Here is a 19,911-nt window from a genome sequence, read left to right as displayed (position 1 = left end):
ACTTGTGTCAGTAGGCCTGTCTGTGGGCCTGCCCCAGAAGCCCTATCAGTTGGGCAAATGTCTGTTCTATCAGCTGTTTTTTGTGCTGAAGTGAGTATCTCATTCGCGTTATCATTGAGATCATCCAATGGGGTTGGTAATGCATTTTCCAGAGTACATGGGGCCAGGCCGTCTGGATATCCAAGTGATGAATTCTGATTCTGATTAAGAACAGCAGCAGAGTTAAATGTCTCTCTACTTGCGCTTACGCTTAGGGTCTCCAAGGGAATACTTGTATTCCTGTACTTTGAGGCGCTACCTTGCATAGGGTCTAGCGAATGATTTCCCAGGGAGGAAGGGCTTGTAAGTGCAGGCGCGGATGGTGGCTGACGTGCTGGGCTCAAAACAGCGGGAAGTAGTGGTGTTTGCAGACCATGCAGATGGCTATTGCTTGAAAAGATGGCTGAACCCGCGTCCTTTAGAAATTCAAACTTTGTATATATTTTGGGCTGGTAGAGCTTTTTAATAGTTTGTGGCGCACTTGCTGCAGACTCTGATATCAGGGCCGTTGTTAATCCCTGCTCCGTTGTATTTTGGTTCTTCCCCAGTGTCTGCTCTGAGGTCTAGAGGTTCAGCTCTGTGCCAATGGCGGGGTTTGTGCTCGTTTTCGTTTTCTTGTGCCCTTTCCCATTTCCTGATGTTGCAATCAATTTTGCTGTGGGCTTTGGTTTTGGCTCCGGGGGCCCCCTGACTTTTCCTGACCTCATGGCGATAGTTCGTGGTAATGGACCGCCACCCTAGGAAGCCGCCAATGAGAGCCGCTGCTCCCCACCTTGCAAGTATTCCCTAGGAGCTCCTCACTCCTTACAAGCTCGTTTGCTCCTCTGCCGGATGATGTTTAATGATGACTGACGTTTGATGGGGGGGGGGATAATTTGAAACAATGACCCCCCCCACGATAGCTGATAGGCTAATAAGGGAGAGCTGTAAGTGGGGATGTGGGAAGGTTATGGGAGAAAATCCCGCGGAAGCAGCTGATTGCGAGCAGACTGTGAGCGGAGCACTCGGGGGGGACCTGCAGGCAAAGTCGAACCTAGTCAGGCCCGCCTAGGTCAACGCCCCGGGCTCTTACTTAGTGGCTGCCTCTAACGGCAGCCGCGCTCACGTCGCGTCTCTGCAGCAGGAATGGATAGGAGCTTTGTGTTTGACTGTTGACGGTCCAAAAAAGGGTGTCTTAGGAAAATATTCCTCGGTCTCCGAAAAATAAAGCTGCAAAGGAGAACTTCCTGAAGTTCAGCAAACAAATAAATAACAAGTTGTGCGTGGTTTTATTTAGTATTCAAGCAGCACAGTAAAGTTTTCCAGAATGGGCAATGACTAGGAGATCGATATCTTTTACATCCTTGCAGCGTAGGAGGTTCGAGGATTATCAGAGTTAAGGAACTGTGAAAACGCACATAATTCTTGGTGCACTGTGCGGGGTAGTTAAATCAACAAAACATGATGAGCCGACAATGTAAGGCAAAAGAAAAAGATTGACGCGTCCTCGCGTTTAACTGGAAATGTGAGTCAGCAATGTTCGACAAAAGAAAAAGATTAACGCGTCCTCACGTTTGCACAAAAAATGTGAGCAGGCAAAGGAAAAGATGAACGTGTCCTCGCGTTTACTCGGGGTAAGTGAAATCCACCAGGCACAGGGAGGCAGAATGTATTCGGAATGCCCACGCCAATGCCCACGCCACCAATGTCGTGCACTTCACAGCACCTTGCCTCGCGGCGCTGCACCTCTCCTCACCTTGCCTTGCCTTGCCTCACCTCGCGATCCCGGCTCAGATTTCAGGGCTATGATCGGCAACTGCAGATTGTGACGGCAAGGTGATCGGCGTTCACAGGCACTCAGATTTCTCGGCAACCGCCAGCTAGCTTGCTTCAGCTGAGACTGCTGAGACTCCCCTCTCCGTGCGTTCTGGCGGGGTCTCTGCTGCTCTCTGTCTGTTAATGGTACAAACTACAGGGCGGGACTGTGGATGGAGAAGAGGCAGGAGGGGGATGGGACAGCTGAATCTGAGACAATGCTGCAGTAAGTGTGGAGGCTAGAGCCTGATTGGATCTCTGTAGGGCAGACATGTCTGATTGAATGCCCTCCAGGAATGATACCATTTGGGTGAGGTGATTGGTATGCACCTGGAGGACATTCAGCTCTGCTGTCTTCCCCAAGGAGATCTGGCTCAGGATTGCAATGGCCTCTACTGTCAGAGCAGCAGGGGAGGCAGAGGCAGGGGGTGAGGTGCCTGGTGTGAAGGAGATGCCTCTCCTTCCAGGGGAGCAGCCACACACAGTGGGCTGGGGAGTAGTTGGGAGGGTGGAGATGGTAGGAGTGGTGGTAGACGCTGATGGAGTGGATCCACCACCACATGGGAGTCCTCACTGGAGCTTGAGCTCACTGTCCTGCATACAAATGTAACGTCATATTTGCCCTCATTTGAGGCTCCCCTCAACCTCCGTGCCACTGGTTCCCTCTTGCTCGGTCTCAGCACAGGAACCACTCTGGCTAGCTGCTTCCCCATGTTCAGTGGTACTGTCTCCTTTGCTGGTAGGTTCTTATGCTGTGAACAAGAAGTAAAATGAATCACATGAGTCGTCCATATGGGTTTCATCAAAACTCTTCCAAGATTACACTATATCAATCGGATTTGTGTGTGAAATATTTCATATTTTTCCGTAAATACCACATGTCAGTATGCAAGTAAACCTATGTACCCTCACACATGAGGAAGTCAGCAACATTGTGTGTAGCAAATTCAAATTCCACATCCACAATGTCTACTGCATCGATATGTACCAGCTGATGCATTTTCTTTCTGTGAAGATGGCCTTGTTTTATTACATACCTGTCTCATCTAATGCAAGAGAGTATAGACCTCATAATGGGATTAAGAGTCACACAATTGATTTGAGACATTGCATTCATTCTGAAATCTCTATTCATCAACTTGGGAACCATTAGGTCTAGTGTTACAGGTCACATACCTTTCTTGTCATACGTCAAGCTGGTTTAGTCATTGCATAGACCATATAACACAGATCATATTGATTTTGCTTATCTGTCCAGTAGCTGAAGTAGTTGTTTGTCAGGTCACATGTCTGACTCTTATTGTGGAGACACCGAGGTAGTAGGTATGATAGGGTGAAAGGTATATGGCCCTCAGTCTTGTGTCATTATGCACAGTGTTAGAAAGATGGTGTTTGTCCACAATGGAAACATTTCACCAGTTCCCCATTTAAACACAGGTCAGCATACTGCCAAGTCCGATGACTACATCTTCCATGTGCTTTATGTAAATCACTATGCCACTGGGCCGCCTGGACAGACTATTAATCCTGAACATCTTGCTTGTAAATGCGTATTCAATACTTCGTACCATTTTGTCCAGACTGCAGAAGTCCACATTTGTAAAGGCCAAGTGTCACAATTCACTCCCTGTGCTCTCTTGCCCACCACCAGGGGGCCAAATTCTGGGGATTGCCAGTGTTCTAATATGCTTCCTGACACTCCCCTGCATGCATATCCTGACTTCCAGGCATTTGGACACCATGTGTTTCGAGTTTTTCCTGAGCCTTTGAAATCCTTGTTTCCTGTGATTCCTAAAATTTAGTTAATCCTAGTTCCATGATAACTGAGCCATAGCTATTCCTCGTGCCTGAATTAGCACTACCTGCAATGCTACCTTTTTTTCCTGAGTTCCTGAGCTATAGCTATTCCTTGTATCTGAATTAGCACTGCCTGCAATGCTACCTTGTTTCCTGAGTTGCTGAGCTATAGTTACTCTTTTTTCCTGTTCCTGGGCTTCAGCTATTTCTTGTTCCTGATTTGCACTGCTTGCAGTGCTCTTTTGACTCCTTGTTTCCTGAGCTGTAGCTATTTCCCTTTTCCTGAACTAGTACTACCTGCAGTGCTACCTTGACTCCTGAAGCTTAAGTAGTTCCCTGTTGCTGAACTAGCACTGCCTGCAGTGCTACCTTTACTCCCGAGCCTTAGCTCAATTCTTGTTCCTGCCCCAGCACTGCCTTTAATGCTACTTTGTGTTCTTGATTGAGTACTGAACCTGCGCTATTCTAGTATATCCTTGTAGCCTCCTCTTCTGGATATCCTTTTTCAGTCCCTGCCTTTCTTTCAGTTTCCTTGGTTCCAGTTCTAGTTTGCTGTCTTTCTATTCTGCTGTCTTGCTTCTGTTACCTTGTATGTTTGTTACCTGCTTTCTGCCAAGTATGCCCTGTGATTTACTTCCTTTCCTGTTAAGCACTCCTTGCTAGCTCCTTGTCTATTGTGCTTGTGTTACTTTGCTGTTACTGCCTTGCGTGTTCCTGTTTGATCGCCAGGATCCGTTGGCACGGCTGACTACCTAGGTGGTGTTTCTTGTTTACTGTGAGTATTGTCTTTGAGTTACAATGATAACATCCCCATAGGTATACGCTCCACAGACCCTGCCTTTGCATACATATCCTATATGTGGGTATTTTCAGCCCGTGTCTGTAACAGCAATTGTGGGTGAGGAACTTACTGAGATTCAGTCTTACCATGTGGAGCTCCTGAGTGCTTTACCCCACATTCCCTTTATTGCTAATGTTGTATTATATATGTGTCTTGCACATCCGACCTGGGTGTAGTTAGTCTGAGTGCAAAATTGCCTTTGGATTCCTTACTCCCCTCTGACTATTTGTGTTATTCTGACCAGCGCTGTACTATCCTTTCTGTGCACGGTACATTTTCTACCCAGTCCCCAGTCCTTGCTCAAGTCCCTGACTGTGTTCCCGACATAGTCCAGGACAGTCCATGACACCAAGACTATATGTCCTTCACTTATTCTTGGCATTGTGCATATTTTCTACACCTTAAATGCTATTGATTCCCATCTCAGTTTGGTAAATTACTTCCAACTGATGCTCATGTGACTTCTCTGAATCTAACAGTAAGGCAACCAAAGCATGGTTTAAAAAGCATCAAGTATGACCAGTCAATTTACACACTTGAGAATCATTGGGAATGTGAATCTGACATCATCCCTTATAATCAAAAACTAGTTTCCACCAGAGCCCTACTTTGTTAGCCACTAAATAGCATGGGTTGTCACTAATACAGAGTACTGGCAAGATGACTGTCACTGGGGACTGGTGTGTGGAGCTCAAGGCCATGTTGGGAGTTGTGGCCAAGTTAGACACCAGTCTACAGTGTCAGCCATCTTGATAGTCTGACCACGAAACCAAAAAAGACAGGACTCTGGTTTGGTGGAGGGAAGGTGGCTGCATGACACTGGGGGATTTGTATTGGGCAGAAACATGTCTGATGTTCGAGGAGGGACATGAAGCATTTGGGTGGGACATGATAGTTTCTCCAATACGCAAAAAGAAAAACGCATACGGCGAATGGAATATGTACAGACTTCCTGAATACCCTGAAGGAAACTGCAACCTTGCATTTATTCTTAATGGCAGGAGCAACAAGCACATGTTAATCTTCCTGTACAAGACGTTACAGGAAAATAGGGTGAAGAAGGAGATGCCGGCTAGACGTGGGTGGGAGGAGGATTTGAGAGCCCCCTTTGCATATACTGCCTGGAATGCGACATGTGAACTAGTTAAGAATATATCTTGCAATGCCAGTTTCAAATTGATTCATTTTGGCTACTTGCACCGCACATACTTAACTCTGATGAAACTTAGCAGGATGCATCCAGGAAGAGGAGCGAGTTGTGCCCAGATGTGGTATGCATGGTGCATTTCTTCATATGGCACGGGAATTCCGATACAGTCCAACAATATTGGCCAAAAGTGGCAGAACGGATGCGGGAGGTGACAGGCCTAATTCAGATGGCAAACCCACAGTTGTGCTTGTTGGGTATTGTTAAGAACCCCAAGGAGGGGCAAGATGCACTGGAAGTTTCTGCAGTTCGCCCTGGTGTTGGAAAAATGGAGGGTAGCTATTGAATGGTTAACTGCGAGAACACCATCTATAGGATTATGGTACAAAGATGTGGCTGAATGGTCCCTCGCAGAGGAAGTGAACCAGAAACAGGCCCATATGAATTATAAGTTGGAGGAGGACTTGGTGCGCACAGCTTCCCTCATGGGAAACATGTATCAGAGTGTGGGGGAAGAGGGTTATTGAAATGGCAAAAGCACACATGAAAGAGGCACACAAGATGTGTAGGGCCATGGACTCTGACAAGTACTGCTGAAGGCACAGAGGAAAGGTTATGTATAGAAGCGTTTTGGGGTTCATTTTCCATGAAGTAGAAATGATGCTCGGATCAAGCTGAAAGTGGATTGTCCCCACACAACATCAGAGAGCAACAATCGAGGCTATGTGATAGCATAGCAATGTACTAATTGTTGGTTTATAATTTATCTAGCTTGCAAATATAGGGCACAAGCCGTTACAGAAGGAATATGGTAAACAGGCCATCGCCAACTGAATTTACCACGCATGCTTTTGCACAAGTACGGCATTCATAATATGAGAGGATTCTCTAGGACTCAATATCATGATTATGAAAAGGCACATGCTACTCCTTGAGGAAGCCCCAGGCCAATTAGGCCAATGTAGGGGGCGAAACACATGTTGGCTGTTTTATACTTTTTGCGCTTCTGGGATCTCTGATCCAGCTCTGTTCTGTGTGACTCAAACCTTAACGGAGTCAGGCATTGCAACTAATACTACGGAAGCAATAACACGAAATTATTTCCTTTTCAAAGAATACACATTTTTCACATATTCTGGCATTTTCTGAATAATGGTTTACAAGTATGTATAATGACTGTGCCAGTGTAACATGCTTATTGCAAGATGCTGTATGATATGATAACTAATAAAAAGACTAAAAAAAATCAGTGTGAGAAGCATTTGTAGATCACAATGGAAAGACTCTCTGCAGACCCCTGGACAGCTGGGGCCCTGGGCCACACTCCACCTTACACATTCCTCAAGTTCAAGTTCCAAAAGCTTTATTCGATTAAAAAAATAATCATAAAAGCACACGAAAAAATGTAACATTAACAATCCATAAAATTATGTTCTGGTACAGTTATCAAAAGGAAGGAAAGACAGATTTAAAAGCAGGCATTGAAAAAAAATCAGTGCATATCCATTTAGCAGCAAACAACCAATGTATGTTAAAAAACCATGCTCTTCCTTGCGGCCATTGATTTCAGAATATAAGTGGCCGTAAAAAAACATATATCTGACTCTTCTAAAGAGAACAACAGACTCATAGCAGATTTTATAGTTGTCACTGCATTTTTTTTAAACAGTGGTTTAAGATAAGTAATGCGGTAATGCAGGTATAAATCACAAATAAATAAAAAGTGCGTAGTGCTCTGTTTCGTGACCAAACTGATGGGATGGTCTAGTAACAACCGTTAGATATTTTAGATAACCGGTAGTGACCACATTGGAGTAATAATGCTGGGGGATTGTTAACTGAATGTTAGCATCTCTACGTGCTTGAGCTTTCTTCCCCAGATAAATAAACTTGATCTCTTTCTTAGGGATATTGATGACGCTTTCTGGGTTAGCCATAATATTCACGTTAAACATTTCCCTAAAGGTTGTTACCACGTAGTTAATCCATGAATTCAATGAGCTTTTATCCAGGCGAAGGCAGTCACTGATGATACTTCTAGTAAAACCAGTTTCTTCCTTCAACCATATCACTCTCCGTACCATCAGGGGTCTTAGCGCGATTAAATCTGTCAGATATTCCAACCCCACTTCATGATGTACTATCTCAGTAGAGGCTGACACAGGTAAGCAAAGAAGTTTTTTTAAAAAACAGTTTTCTTCGACTTGCAAATCGCATGGCGGCAATACCCCCAGACACCAGATCCATAAAGTGCAATTGAGACGCATCTTTGACGATATATAGACATCATGTCAAGGATGCAGCGGTCCCCCAACTTGATAGCAAATTTTAAAACTCCAAGGCACTTTTGGCCATCTTGGCTCTAACATTAGTTATCTCCTGCGAAAACATACCACTACTGCTAAAAGTTATACCTAAATAGCAAAACATTTCTACGACTTGTATTTTTTGGTCCTCAATATAGTAGGGTCTAAACGTCCTCATTTTTTGGCCACAAGACATGATAAATGTTTTAGTATTGTTGATCTTCAGATTCCTTCCTCTAATAAAACCTGAAAACCTATCCATTAATCTCTGCAAGCCAAGGGGAGTTCTCGATAAAAGCACCGCATCGTCTGCGTAAAGCAGCACAGGGGTAGCTTGACCCTCGGCTTGCGGGGTGTCAGAATTTACCAATTTAAGCTCTGCATCAATGGCAATAATAAAAAGGGAGAAAAGAAGGGGCGCAAGTACACAGCTATAAGGAGATATTTGCGAAAGCTGCAGAGGGGCTCAGCTCATGCTAGGGCACCCTCTCACACAAAACCAAGCACTCTGCCTTCAGGATTGTCAAGGCCTACCATAGGAGTGACTTATAGGTTACTATGTGTCTATATGTAAAGGTAGATATAGGTATACTATATCTAAGTAAGGGGTGCTTACACTACCTTAGCCAGGCTGCAAGTGCAGACCCGTGGTGTTATTTTGTAAGGCTTCCCAGGGGTGCCATAATACATGCTTCAGTCCCTGGTAGGCCTCTGGGGTATCTATGCTCTTAGTACCTAAGATACTATTTATAGGGACTCACAAGGGTAACTCAGTAACCAATCTGGTATGTACCTATAGTTCATGGTATCAATTTAGAGAGGAAAGAAGATCGGCCGGGGCCCTGATTAGCAGGATCCCAGCCAACTAAGTCAAAAACCATCAAAACACCAGGCACAAAGAGGGGGTAACCATGCAGTAAGATTCCACCTTCTTACAAACTGCCTTTGTGCCAAGCAACGCGACTGCTTTGTCGATCTCAACTGGATGCATGAAGCAGATGGAATGTTTCCACAAACGTTTGCAATTTCAAAACACACTCTTATTAACAGAGCGTGATTCCCGCAATACCAAACAAAACCCTTCCCCTAGGCAATGAGCACAAAGATTATTCACCATATTCAAAGAATGTAAATAAGCGCAAGTACAAGAATGTACAAGAATGTACATAACAAAGTTTTAACACACATGTTCATAAAAATGTCTCGTAAACACACATTCTATATTATGGCAGTGCTGGCGCACGGGATAGGGGTGGGCTTTTTCTACTTCATATCAGGTGTTGCAAAGCGTGTTGTGCACCTTTTATTTGACCATGAAGCTAGGCACGTAATCATGACATGAACGAGGGCTAGCTATCGATTTACTAAGTTAATGGGCATTGGGTTTAGTTGTCGTCACATTCTCAGAAGACTCGGATTTTTATTGTGATTCACTGGTTTTTGATTCTTTTTCAACACATTTTTTCCAGGTTTTTTCCATTTCATACGACTTGCAGCACTTTTTGCAATAATAAAATATTGTATCCCTTCATCAATCAGTTTCAATCTTTTGTGAACTTCGTCTTTCCTTATTTCTACAGCATCTCAAACTCTCTTCTGTCCAGCCACAGTTGATGTTATCTTATCTTTTGTATTAGTTTTGCATATGACACATTTTTCTTTGTTGAAGGAGTCCTCAGATTTTGTAGTTAGCAACACTCTGTCAGGAGGTAAAGATCCTCAGTTAACACCTGCTACGCTCATGTTTGCAAATTTGAATCAACTGAAAACTTGAAACAAAAACATTATAACAAATTACCACTATAATGGCTAAAACACATAATTATAGAGCAGTACAAGGGAAGGGTTTTTCTGAGGAGCTATTTTCTGTCTCTATAAGACTACTTGACCACCAAAACCTATGTTTTGACACCAAAATGAAGTATAAAGGTCTTATGGTTCCTGAAATATTACATCATCACTGCAACACATCCGCCATTTTCAAAAATTGTCTTCTCAAACATTTTGGCCCGGATTTGCAATGACTAATGAAGCTAAATTACTTCTCTACTGATACAAAAACACAAATAAAAAATGAAAATCTCTGGATATCAATTTTTTTATGGTTTATCAAGGGGCCAGGGCTAAGTGTGGACACTACTACCAAATTCTGGGGTTACCGAATACCAAAGCTCCAAAACACACTACTACATGATGGCAGGGTATTCAAATTGCCGCAACACTACTTGTGTTAAATTTTGTGTACTAGAAAAACCACAAATTATTGTTTCTTATCTTGTCTCATACATTGTGCCCACCTCTAAGAACCAGCCACCATTAATGGTCTTTCATAAAAACATTCAAACACAGAGAAGAGAGGCACAATATTGTCTCTGACCTCCTATATGGCTTCAGGCAGGGGAAAGGGACCTTGGATCAATGCCTCAATCTCAATTTGTTGATTGGAAAGTATAATATTGCCAAGGGGGGTGGCTTACACCTGGCTGTGATGGACCTAACCTCAGCTTTTGACCTTGTTAATAGGTCTAAGCTTAGGTTGATCCTGCGTGATCTGGGGCTTGTTGTTGACCTGATCTCTTTTCTGGCCACTGCCCATGATAATACAATGGCTGGGGTACGCTTTAATGAAGACGGGAGCCTGACATACTCTTGGGAAGTAAAAAGAGGGGTCTGGCAGAGATGCATTTTGGCTCCCTTGCTGTTCACCCTCTACATCAACAAACAGAGGGACTCCTTAACATTCTGCTGTAAAGATATACCTAGAACTGGCACCAAGATGATTTCTGCACTCTTGTACGCTGATGATGTGATTTTAGTGTCCAGAACAGCAAGGGGGCTGCAACTACTTTTAAACGGTTTTATAGATTTTATGGATTCCTGGGATTTAATCACCAATTTTAAAAAATCACGTGCCATGACCATAGGCTCCCGGAAGGTGGCCAAAGCCAAATTTATTGCAAGGAGGTCGGGTTAACTAAAGTGTCCCCATTCCCATACCTAGGGGTACTTTTTGATGACCAAAGTTCTTGGTGCGCGCAGCGCACACTAAAAAAGAATGTTTTAGCCAGAGCAGCAGGGGATACCCTGGATTTTGCAAAAAGAATAGGGTCGTAGCCATTTCCTGCGCTTCTGAAGGTTTTTAATGCAAAGTGTATTCCTATGGCCACCTATTGTAGTGACATCTGGGGCTATAAGGATGTGAAGGCAATTCAAGGGGCAAGAACATCTTTAAGCACGAGGCAGTCCAGCGCCCTGATGGAGAAGGGAGAGCTGAGGTGACTCGAAAGCGACGACGGGGAAAACTTTGGAATTCATACATCCAAAAGGCTTGTGAAACTGACTTTTGGGCTTTGTTGTGCGTGCTTGCAGCTGGGGAACTTTCCGCACTACCGCCAGCTAAGACCAGCATTGGGGAAGGACGCGAGGACTCCAGGGACCAGGAGCCTCGCGGTCAGACACACCTGAGCCGGAGTTGACGGCTATGCCCCCAACTACAAATTTAATCAACCATAGTCCCCGCTACGCGGGACGCGGGCGGACGCCAGGCGAAGCCCGGGCAAAGGGCGGGCCTTCTGTGGCCCTCAGAGGCTAGAAGTGGCTGTGCTGGGCCACCTCCCTAACGCTCCAGAGACTTGGACACAGCTACGGGAACTGTATTTAAGGTGTTATTACTCCTTATTTTTATTCGGTTATTGTTTTAATCTTGTTCTCTACAGTAGTAGTACGATAGAATTCTTAAGTCTTTATCGTGTTTCCGGTGCTCAGTTATCGGGTTATCACAGGGCTAGTGCAAGCATCACATTTGTAAACATGCCCGACACGAGTAAATTGTCTAAGCCAATCTCTTCTTGTCGCATGGCTAGGCTTCAGGCCGCTGCAGTACAACCCCTCCCAAGTCTTACTGCTATTGACAAAATGTTACAAAAGACTATTGGAGTGGTGGCCTCTGCGATCGAGAATACAGAGAGGAGAATGTCTATAACTTCTGCTATTTCCCCCCCAAGGTTGGCGGAGATTTCTCACCTGGTACCAATAACCCCCCTGATTTTAGCTCATCCATCGTGTGTTCGTTTGCGGAGCTACCCTGCGCACAAATTGCACAAGACGTAAGTGAAACCTCCCGAGTCCCCTCCAAAACTTGTAGCCAGGAAAACTCACAAACCACGGCTAAGGAGGAAGAAGTGCAATTATATGAAATTAACCAGAAGACACCAATCCATAGTGGAGACTGAGCTTACCAACACAGACCCCCCTTCACATAATGCGGGGACCCTGGTCTGGGCCACACATCTTATATCTGACCTAGAGGCTCGTATTGAACAAATTGTCAGTTCCTACTATAAACCACTAACCTCCAGACTTGACAAACTGTTCTCATTGATCAATAATGCAGGGGGAGGGAGAACACAGCCGACTAGGCCTGCAGGGAACCCTACCTCTAATGTCTCCACACCCTCCCTCAACCCTAAAATTTTAGCAGGTGACAAAAATACTTTAGTTGCCCAGGCCCAAGGTAGCGTATTACCTACCCAGGATCCTGTGCTACCTCTGATCAGGGATGGGGCGACAGTGATGGGGCCAAGCACTACACTGAGGGAAGTAATGGAACATAGTACAGCTCCAGTAAATAAACAATCAAGACCCAAAAGAGACAACCCGAAGGGGGGGTCCCAACCAGCTCCGCCCAATCTAGAACTTCCGGATGAGTCTTTACCTTACTTCGTGGTCCTGGCAGGGGTCCCCCCATTAACTCAGGGGAAAAGCGAGGATTACACTGATTTAAAAAGAAGTGTATCCAATGGCTTAACTTAAATAGTCCCATCCCCCCTAATGTCTCTGGTGAAATATTGGGTGTACGAAGGGTGGACTGGATAGGGACAGGACCCAAAACTATTGCGGGAAACTGCGTAGTGATTAATTTCAAGAGCCCTAGGGCAGTAGAATACATCTGTAGTAGGTCGCCATCCCGGGCACCTATGCAATATGTTCCTCTGCATTTATCATTCTTCTACCCAATTCACCATCGGAGAGACGGTAAAACTAAAAGTGTTTTCCCAAGGGAGCGTAGGAGCACTATGCCTCCTAAATTTGGATACAGCCTACAGCCATGGGAGGTGACTCGACCGTACTACCCTCCATTCTCCCACTTCGAACAGAGTAACAGGTATAGAGTGTTGGAGCAGGTCGATTGACGCCCGGTGTGCCAGAGACCGCTACCCCAAAAGAGTAGCAGTCAAGGTTTACTAGGAAGGGAAGTGTTAGGAATTGATGTGAATTCCTCCCCCATGGCCCAAACAAGATGTGGTACAGAAAGTGTTGCCCCCGGCCAAAGTGGGAGGACTCAGATCCCGGGAGATAGAACAGCCATCCCGGTAACAAACCGGAAGGTGATTCAGCTGCTCTCTTGGAACATTGCGGGGCTACACAAAAACGTGGATATACCCGATTGGAACAACTTCATTGAGGAATTTGATGTTTGCATGTTCCAAGAGACTTGGAGCTTGCTCCCCATATATAAATCTGGGTACTCTACTTTTTATACTCCCGCAATAAGTTCAGGGAAGGGTAGACCTGCGGGGGGACTTCATGTCAGATCAAGATAGCATTAAACTGGAAAATAACTGTCCATAAATCAGCCTCGGAGGATATATTACATCTTTCAATCCAAGGGCAGGAGAAAGACAGTAAGATTGACCTATATATTGTATATGCAAGGGGATCCCCGGGGGCCCAAATGTCAGATAAGATATCCACTCTGGAGCTAGAAATAGCCAACAAACATCCCCTTTCCAAAATCATTGTAGGAGGTGACTTTAATTGCACCTTTGAACCTCTAAGCAGGGAAGATCCCCTGGGGACAGAGGAGGAAGACTCTAAATTCTGCATACCACCTCTGACGTTAGAACCTATTAAAAAATGGTCGCCAAGGGCAATCCAGATTAATACCCTGACTCTGGAATACAACCTGAGAGCACTGAATGGCAGAACAAGCTCAGATCAAGACAGGGCAAACACATTTAACAGGTTAAATGGTCCATCAAGAATAGATTACATCCTATTGGACACAAGGCTCTGACGTGATCTAATTAACATGGTGGTAACCTCTTCACAGGATAGTGATCACAACCCCTTGTGCATGAAGATAAGGTGGGGTCCCAAAAATGAAGCTGGAAATAAAGCTCCTCTAATGCAAACGAAGGAGCTGTCACCTTTTAACGCCAACCGCAGACTGAAATGGAATAGGGTCAAACCCCAGTAAGATCAGGGAGCACTTAATAGTGATGACCTTAGACTTAGAGCATCTGGCAGTTGATCCAGAAAACCTCCGGGCCCTTTCCTTCTCGTCCGTCTATAAGAACGTAATCGAGAAGGTGGGCCAATATTTTACTATTCACGGTAGCAGTCAGAATCATGCCCAGATAAAATCTAGTAAACCCTGGTACTCGGCTCAATGCTCCACAAAAAGGAAGGCGCTTACGGCCGCCTTGCTTGTAAATAATCCTTCACTAGTTAGAGTGGCTAGGAAGGACTATGCTAGGTCCCTAGTGCAGGCAAAGCGTGACTGGGAAGAACAACACTGGCAGGATCTTAAATCCGCATCCCAGATGAAGAGCTCTTCCTTATTCTGGGACTTAATCAACAAAGCTAGGAGAGGGGGAGCTGAGCCCATCACAAACCACATTACTGAACATCAATGGCACTCTCATTTTTATGAGCTATACTGTGGAGGAGTAGAGCTATGTCCTCCTCCACCAGTTGATGAGAATGGTGACGGTGTAGTCATAGCCCCCGAAGACCCTTTTTCCAGTATGGAGGTAAAAACGGCCATCAATCATCTGACACCGGGAAAGGCGGCTGGGCCGGACGGGTTCCCTGGGGACCTTCTTTTAAATTATCCTGAAATCAGGGCATCCCTTATTTCCCTAATTATGAACCTAATCTCTAGGGGACATCCAGTGCCGGACTCATGGAAGGGTGCCGATGTGATAACCGTGTACAAAAATGGGGCAAGAGATGACCCTGCCAATTACAAACCGATCAGTCTCATTGACGTGGTCCAGAAAGTGGTTGGCAGGGTTATTATTGCTCGGGTTGGGCTCTGGATGGATGAGGAGAATATCCTCTCCCATCTCCAAGCGGGATTCAGACAAAAGGTGGGCACAATGGATCAGATCTTCCGATTTTTTACCATTTATTGGAAGACCGTGACCATCGGGAAGGGAAGCCTGTACATGGTATTTATAGAACTTAAAACAGCTTTAGATTTAGTGTCACGCCCTAAGTTATGGAGGGTATTACAAAAAATGGGTTTCCCCCTGCTCTCCTGGAATTCATTATGAAATTACACGAGGGGAACTATGTAAGGGCCAGATGGGGCTCCCAGGGACAGCTCACAGAAAGTGTGCCTGTGAAGAGAGGAGTACGGCAGGGATGTGTAATGGCCCCAACTTTGTTCTCCCTCTATGTGAATGGGGTGGTGGACCATTTGAGGGAGGACCCTGCCGACGTCCCATCCCTGGCGGGGGAAAAAACTCCCACCCTGCTCTTTGCGGATGACACCCTTCTGATTTCAAAAACTCCTTTTGGCCTTCAAAAGCTGTTAGATCGCTTTTGCACCTTCTGTGAGGATAGAGGTCTTACTATTAATACCTCTAAGACAAAGCTTATGGCTTTCTCTCCTTCCAAGAGATTTAAGAATAACGTCTCCCTTAATGGTACTCCATTGGAGTTGGTAGACTCATTCAACTATTTGGGGGTAAGGGTCAATAGTCAGATGAACTGGAAGAACCACCTAACCAAAATGCTTTTAAACCATAAGCGTGTCTCTGGTGTGATCCTTCGGGAGCAGCGAGAGTCGATAAGTAAACCTGTAGCCCCGGCCCATTCGATGTATGAAGGCCAAGCACTGCCTTCGGCACTGTATGGTGTTGAGATGTGGGGGTTCGAGAACATACCTGACTTAGTGAAATCTGACAATAAATTCCTGCGTGATCTGGTGTCCCTTCCCTCTTCTACCCCGTTAAAACCATTACGTCAAGATATAGGTAGGCGATCCCTAGCAGACGTAGTTTGTCTGCGCCCGCTACTTTATTGGGTTCGTTTGAGGCGGACCCCAGAGCTTTCAAACTATGCGGCCGCCCTGGACGAAATAATCTCACTCAGTGCGGGCAACAAGATCAAGTGGCTAAATAGCCTTAGACAGCTGGTCCTAAAACTAGGTTTGAATGACGCATGGGCCACCCAAACACCACCCTCAAAGGATGTAATAAAGAAACTTTACTGGGATTGGGTACAGGAGGAGGGTTTACGCAGAGACACCGGGGGTACCTTAACAGAGCGGTTCTTAGAGCTCAGGCCTGTTAGGTAACTTGAACAGTTCCTTGACCATATACAAAAACCCCTAGACAGAGCACTTTATTTAAAACTCAGGTTTGGGACTAGGCCGGTGAAGGATTTCATGGCAGGCTGGAATGTTTCAAGCTCTCCAGATAAATCCTGCCCTGGGTGCGCTGCCCCGAAGGAGTCCGTGGCCCACCTCCTTTTTGCTTGTCCAGCATATAGGGGAGCAAGAAAGACATGATTAAAGCCGATATGTAGGGAGTTGGGCCTTAGATGTCACAAGATGGCCATGAGGGTGCTCGTTACGGACCCCTCACCGTTAGTCTTGGTCTGCGCTGTGGCAAAATTTCTGGGCAGCGCATGGTTGACTCGCTTGCGTAGGTTAAAACAATTGTCCTAATCAAAGACCATTTATGCACTTTATTTGCGACCTTTCTTGAAGTTTTATGCTGCTGGGTTTTTATGTTTTTAATGTGCATATAGTATTTTTTTAAATATTGAGTGCATTTTATATTTTTGAATCGGATTGTTGTATGGACTGACGAATACCAAGGTTGTAAGAATGTCTACTTTTATGATAAAATATTTTATCGAATAAAGTATTACTACTTTAAGCACAAACTTCTCTCGGTCCCTGTTGCTACCTCGATTTTTTATCTACATGAGGAACTGGGAGTGCGCAACATTTCGGACCAATTTGTGGCCGCGCCGCTCTTACGTTGGTTGAGAATCAGGGCTCAACCGACCCCATATCTAAATCAACTTAATAATTTAGATTGTATTGCACTTGAGAAGGCTTTACACATTCCCTGGCTGAAGTACATTAAGGATCAGAGAGAGAATCTTGGTTGCCTCGGTTTGTTTCTGATCCCCAGCCCCCTGGGCAAGACGGCTAGTAGAGCTTTTAAACAGCAGTTTTTAGACAAGTGCCAAGGTCTGAGGGAGGAGAATTAATTAATTAAACCCTCAGTGAGTAGGTTTGTCACACTGAGCCTGGGCCAGTAAATGCAAATATATCTATCTTATGTTAACAAAGCTTACCATCTTTTTGTTTTGACGAGATTTTGATTGAATATTGTCCCCTGGTTACTGGCATTTCCTAAAGGCTATTCCAAACCTGATTCATTAAAACCCTGTCCTTGTGACACCTTCTCTGAACAAGATACTCTCCATCTAATGTTTTTCTGCGCTCATTACGATTCTCTACTAAGTACGGGCACCGGGCAATCCCCCGGTAGGCTGGAGGGGGTGGGGGCCAGTTTTGAGACAGGGGGCCAGTACTGTTCCTGGGGCCGATTTGGCCGTGTGGATTCAACCCCTGACTGAGTCAGAGACAGTCATTACATTAAGAACAGCCAAGCATTACCTTATCTTTCCTCCTTTAGTTTATTTGCTTCCCTGTGAAATGGATCCAAAAAAGAAAAACACGTTTGCTGGAAGCGTCTCTTTTTCTGACAATTTTCAATTTCTAAGTGTGCAACCTCGGGGTGGAGAGAAATAAAACATTCAGAATATGAAAAATAACTAACTAACAAAGTAAAGCAAGACAGGGTGGTTTCAAGGTGGCCAGATTGATTTATTCGCACCTAAACCCATTAGCGCCACTTTACAGTGTATGCCAGTGAAGCACTACTTTTGTTTTCTAATCTCTCAACATTGCTTACCCTGGGTGGGAAAGTGCACAATTTCTGGAGGTACAGAAATACATGCTTGATGGGTGAATTGGAAAACAAAATAAGTACAGCGGCTTTGTGTTCACAAACGTGGTTTTTTTATACCGTACTGCTTATGTTTTGTAAGGATATAAGAAATGGGCATTGAAATGGGTCCCTTCTACGCCCTCTAGTCATGGCCTTATCTTTTCAGGTAAAAGCACTCACTCATTTCTGAATAATGAGTGCTAAAAGAAAAAGGTAACCATGTTGTTTCCTGCTTACATTTCACATGCTTTACTTAATCTTGTACTCCCTATGAGTGTTTGCTTTTTCTAGAATGTAGTTAATAGGGGGTCAGTGCAGTGCAAGTTTCTCTCAGTGGGGCAGTATGGTGTTCAGTGGGGTAGAGGAGGGGGCACTATGGTCAGAGGTGCTGAATATGGAATTGGAGAACCAGGTTCAGCCTTCATGACCAGTCCACCAGACCACTCTCCTGAGGGAGCACTTTCCCATGCTAGACCTTAGAAGGCCCCACAAGACCTTAGAAGCCCTGGTGTCTTAGCACCTGCAGGTGGACCCTAGCAGTGGCAAGTGTGGGTTAACCTAGAAGGCCTGTCTTTCAAGCAGGCCTATGAAGTAGCACACCATAGAGTGAAAATGAATCTATCACTGAGGTCACAGGACCCTTGAGCAGAGTGGCTCTGGGGCAGTGCGACCGCACAAGGCAATGGCCAGCCGCTGTCCGTGCAGGTAACAGTAGTGGGGCAGAGGGGCCGGGTAAGGGGGATTTCGAGGGATGATGAAGGAAAATTAAATAAATAATTAATTTTCCCTCTGCGTTGTCCCTCAAAATCCCCCTTTACCCGGCCCCACCACCCACCGCTCTTACTTGCCCGGACCGCGGCTGGCGTCGACTTCAGGTGGGGGCGTCATGTTTGCAAGTATGATATGGTTTTAAAAGCACTTGCTACCTCCTTCCTCGCCTCCAACAATTTTCGGCAACAATAAAAATGTCATGATAAATCCAGTGATTCATGTTCTTAGTAGAGACAGAACGTGTTAAGTCTAGTGGACGTTTTGACTCATGGAAAGAGGGTTAATGTGCCTGCTGCTAAGAACATGTACCATACAGATCACAAAGTGCATATAATGTAAATAGTGTAACTGCAACAAATAAAACTGGTCCTGGGATGCTTGTTTCCAGTTCAGGGAGGACCTGGCCTGGCAGTTTGGGCTGGACTGTTCCCATTGGGCACAGGGTCAAGACTGATTTGCATATGGCTGGGTTCAAACTGGAATGGCATGGTGAACAAAACACCAATGGATTTAGGCCCAGATCTCTGTACTGGGGTGAATGCATGACATTGTTCTGCATTCTGTTCATCGATTGTATTTTGCATAATGTAAATTGGTCAGTGGGTTCCTGCTTTTGCCAGAGAGGCCCTATTGTTACTTGCAGTTAATAAGTTAAAATCCTAACATAGAAGAGTGAGCTATTAACTGTCATGTAAGAGCTGCATGAAAACTGCAAGGTATACATTAGAGGGTTATGGTTTTTCCCCAGTCTTTGATTATCCTAATGTTACAAAAAAGGGTTCATTTGGGTAGAAATCAATTCTGATTATTAAAGAAAACCCCCAACCATGGTATTACGTTTTAAATTCTGAGTTTGTGTTTCTCCAGACCAATCACTATTAAGCTATGCTGTTTACCAGTATGGTTGTCATGTGACTACTACACCTTGTAGTCCTTTTTCCTATGTTACATTTCCTATACAGTGATTTACACACGTATGATTGATTGGCTCTGTCTGTGTAATATGTGTGATGTAAAGCGCTCTGACACCCTACACGGGTATAAGTGGTGCTGTAAATTTTCTAATACTTTATTACTTTGACATTTTTACACATGCTAACAGACTCTGCAAATATTTTTACTCATTAGTAACAGTGGAACATACAACTGCAGCAGTGAGAAAGGTGACCAGTCAAT

Source organism: Lissotriton helveticus, chromosome 11 (assembly GCF_964261635.1).
Source record: "Lissotriton helveticus chromosome 11, aLisHel1.1, whole genome shotgun sequence".
NCBI classification, from domain to species: domain Eukaryota; kingdom Metazoa; phylum Chordata; class Amphibia; order Caudata; family Salamandridae; genus Lissotriton; species Lissotriton helveticus.
The sequence above is the reverse complement of the archived record's forward strand: the minus strand, read 5'-3'. Positions refer to the sequence as shown.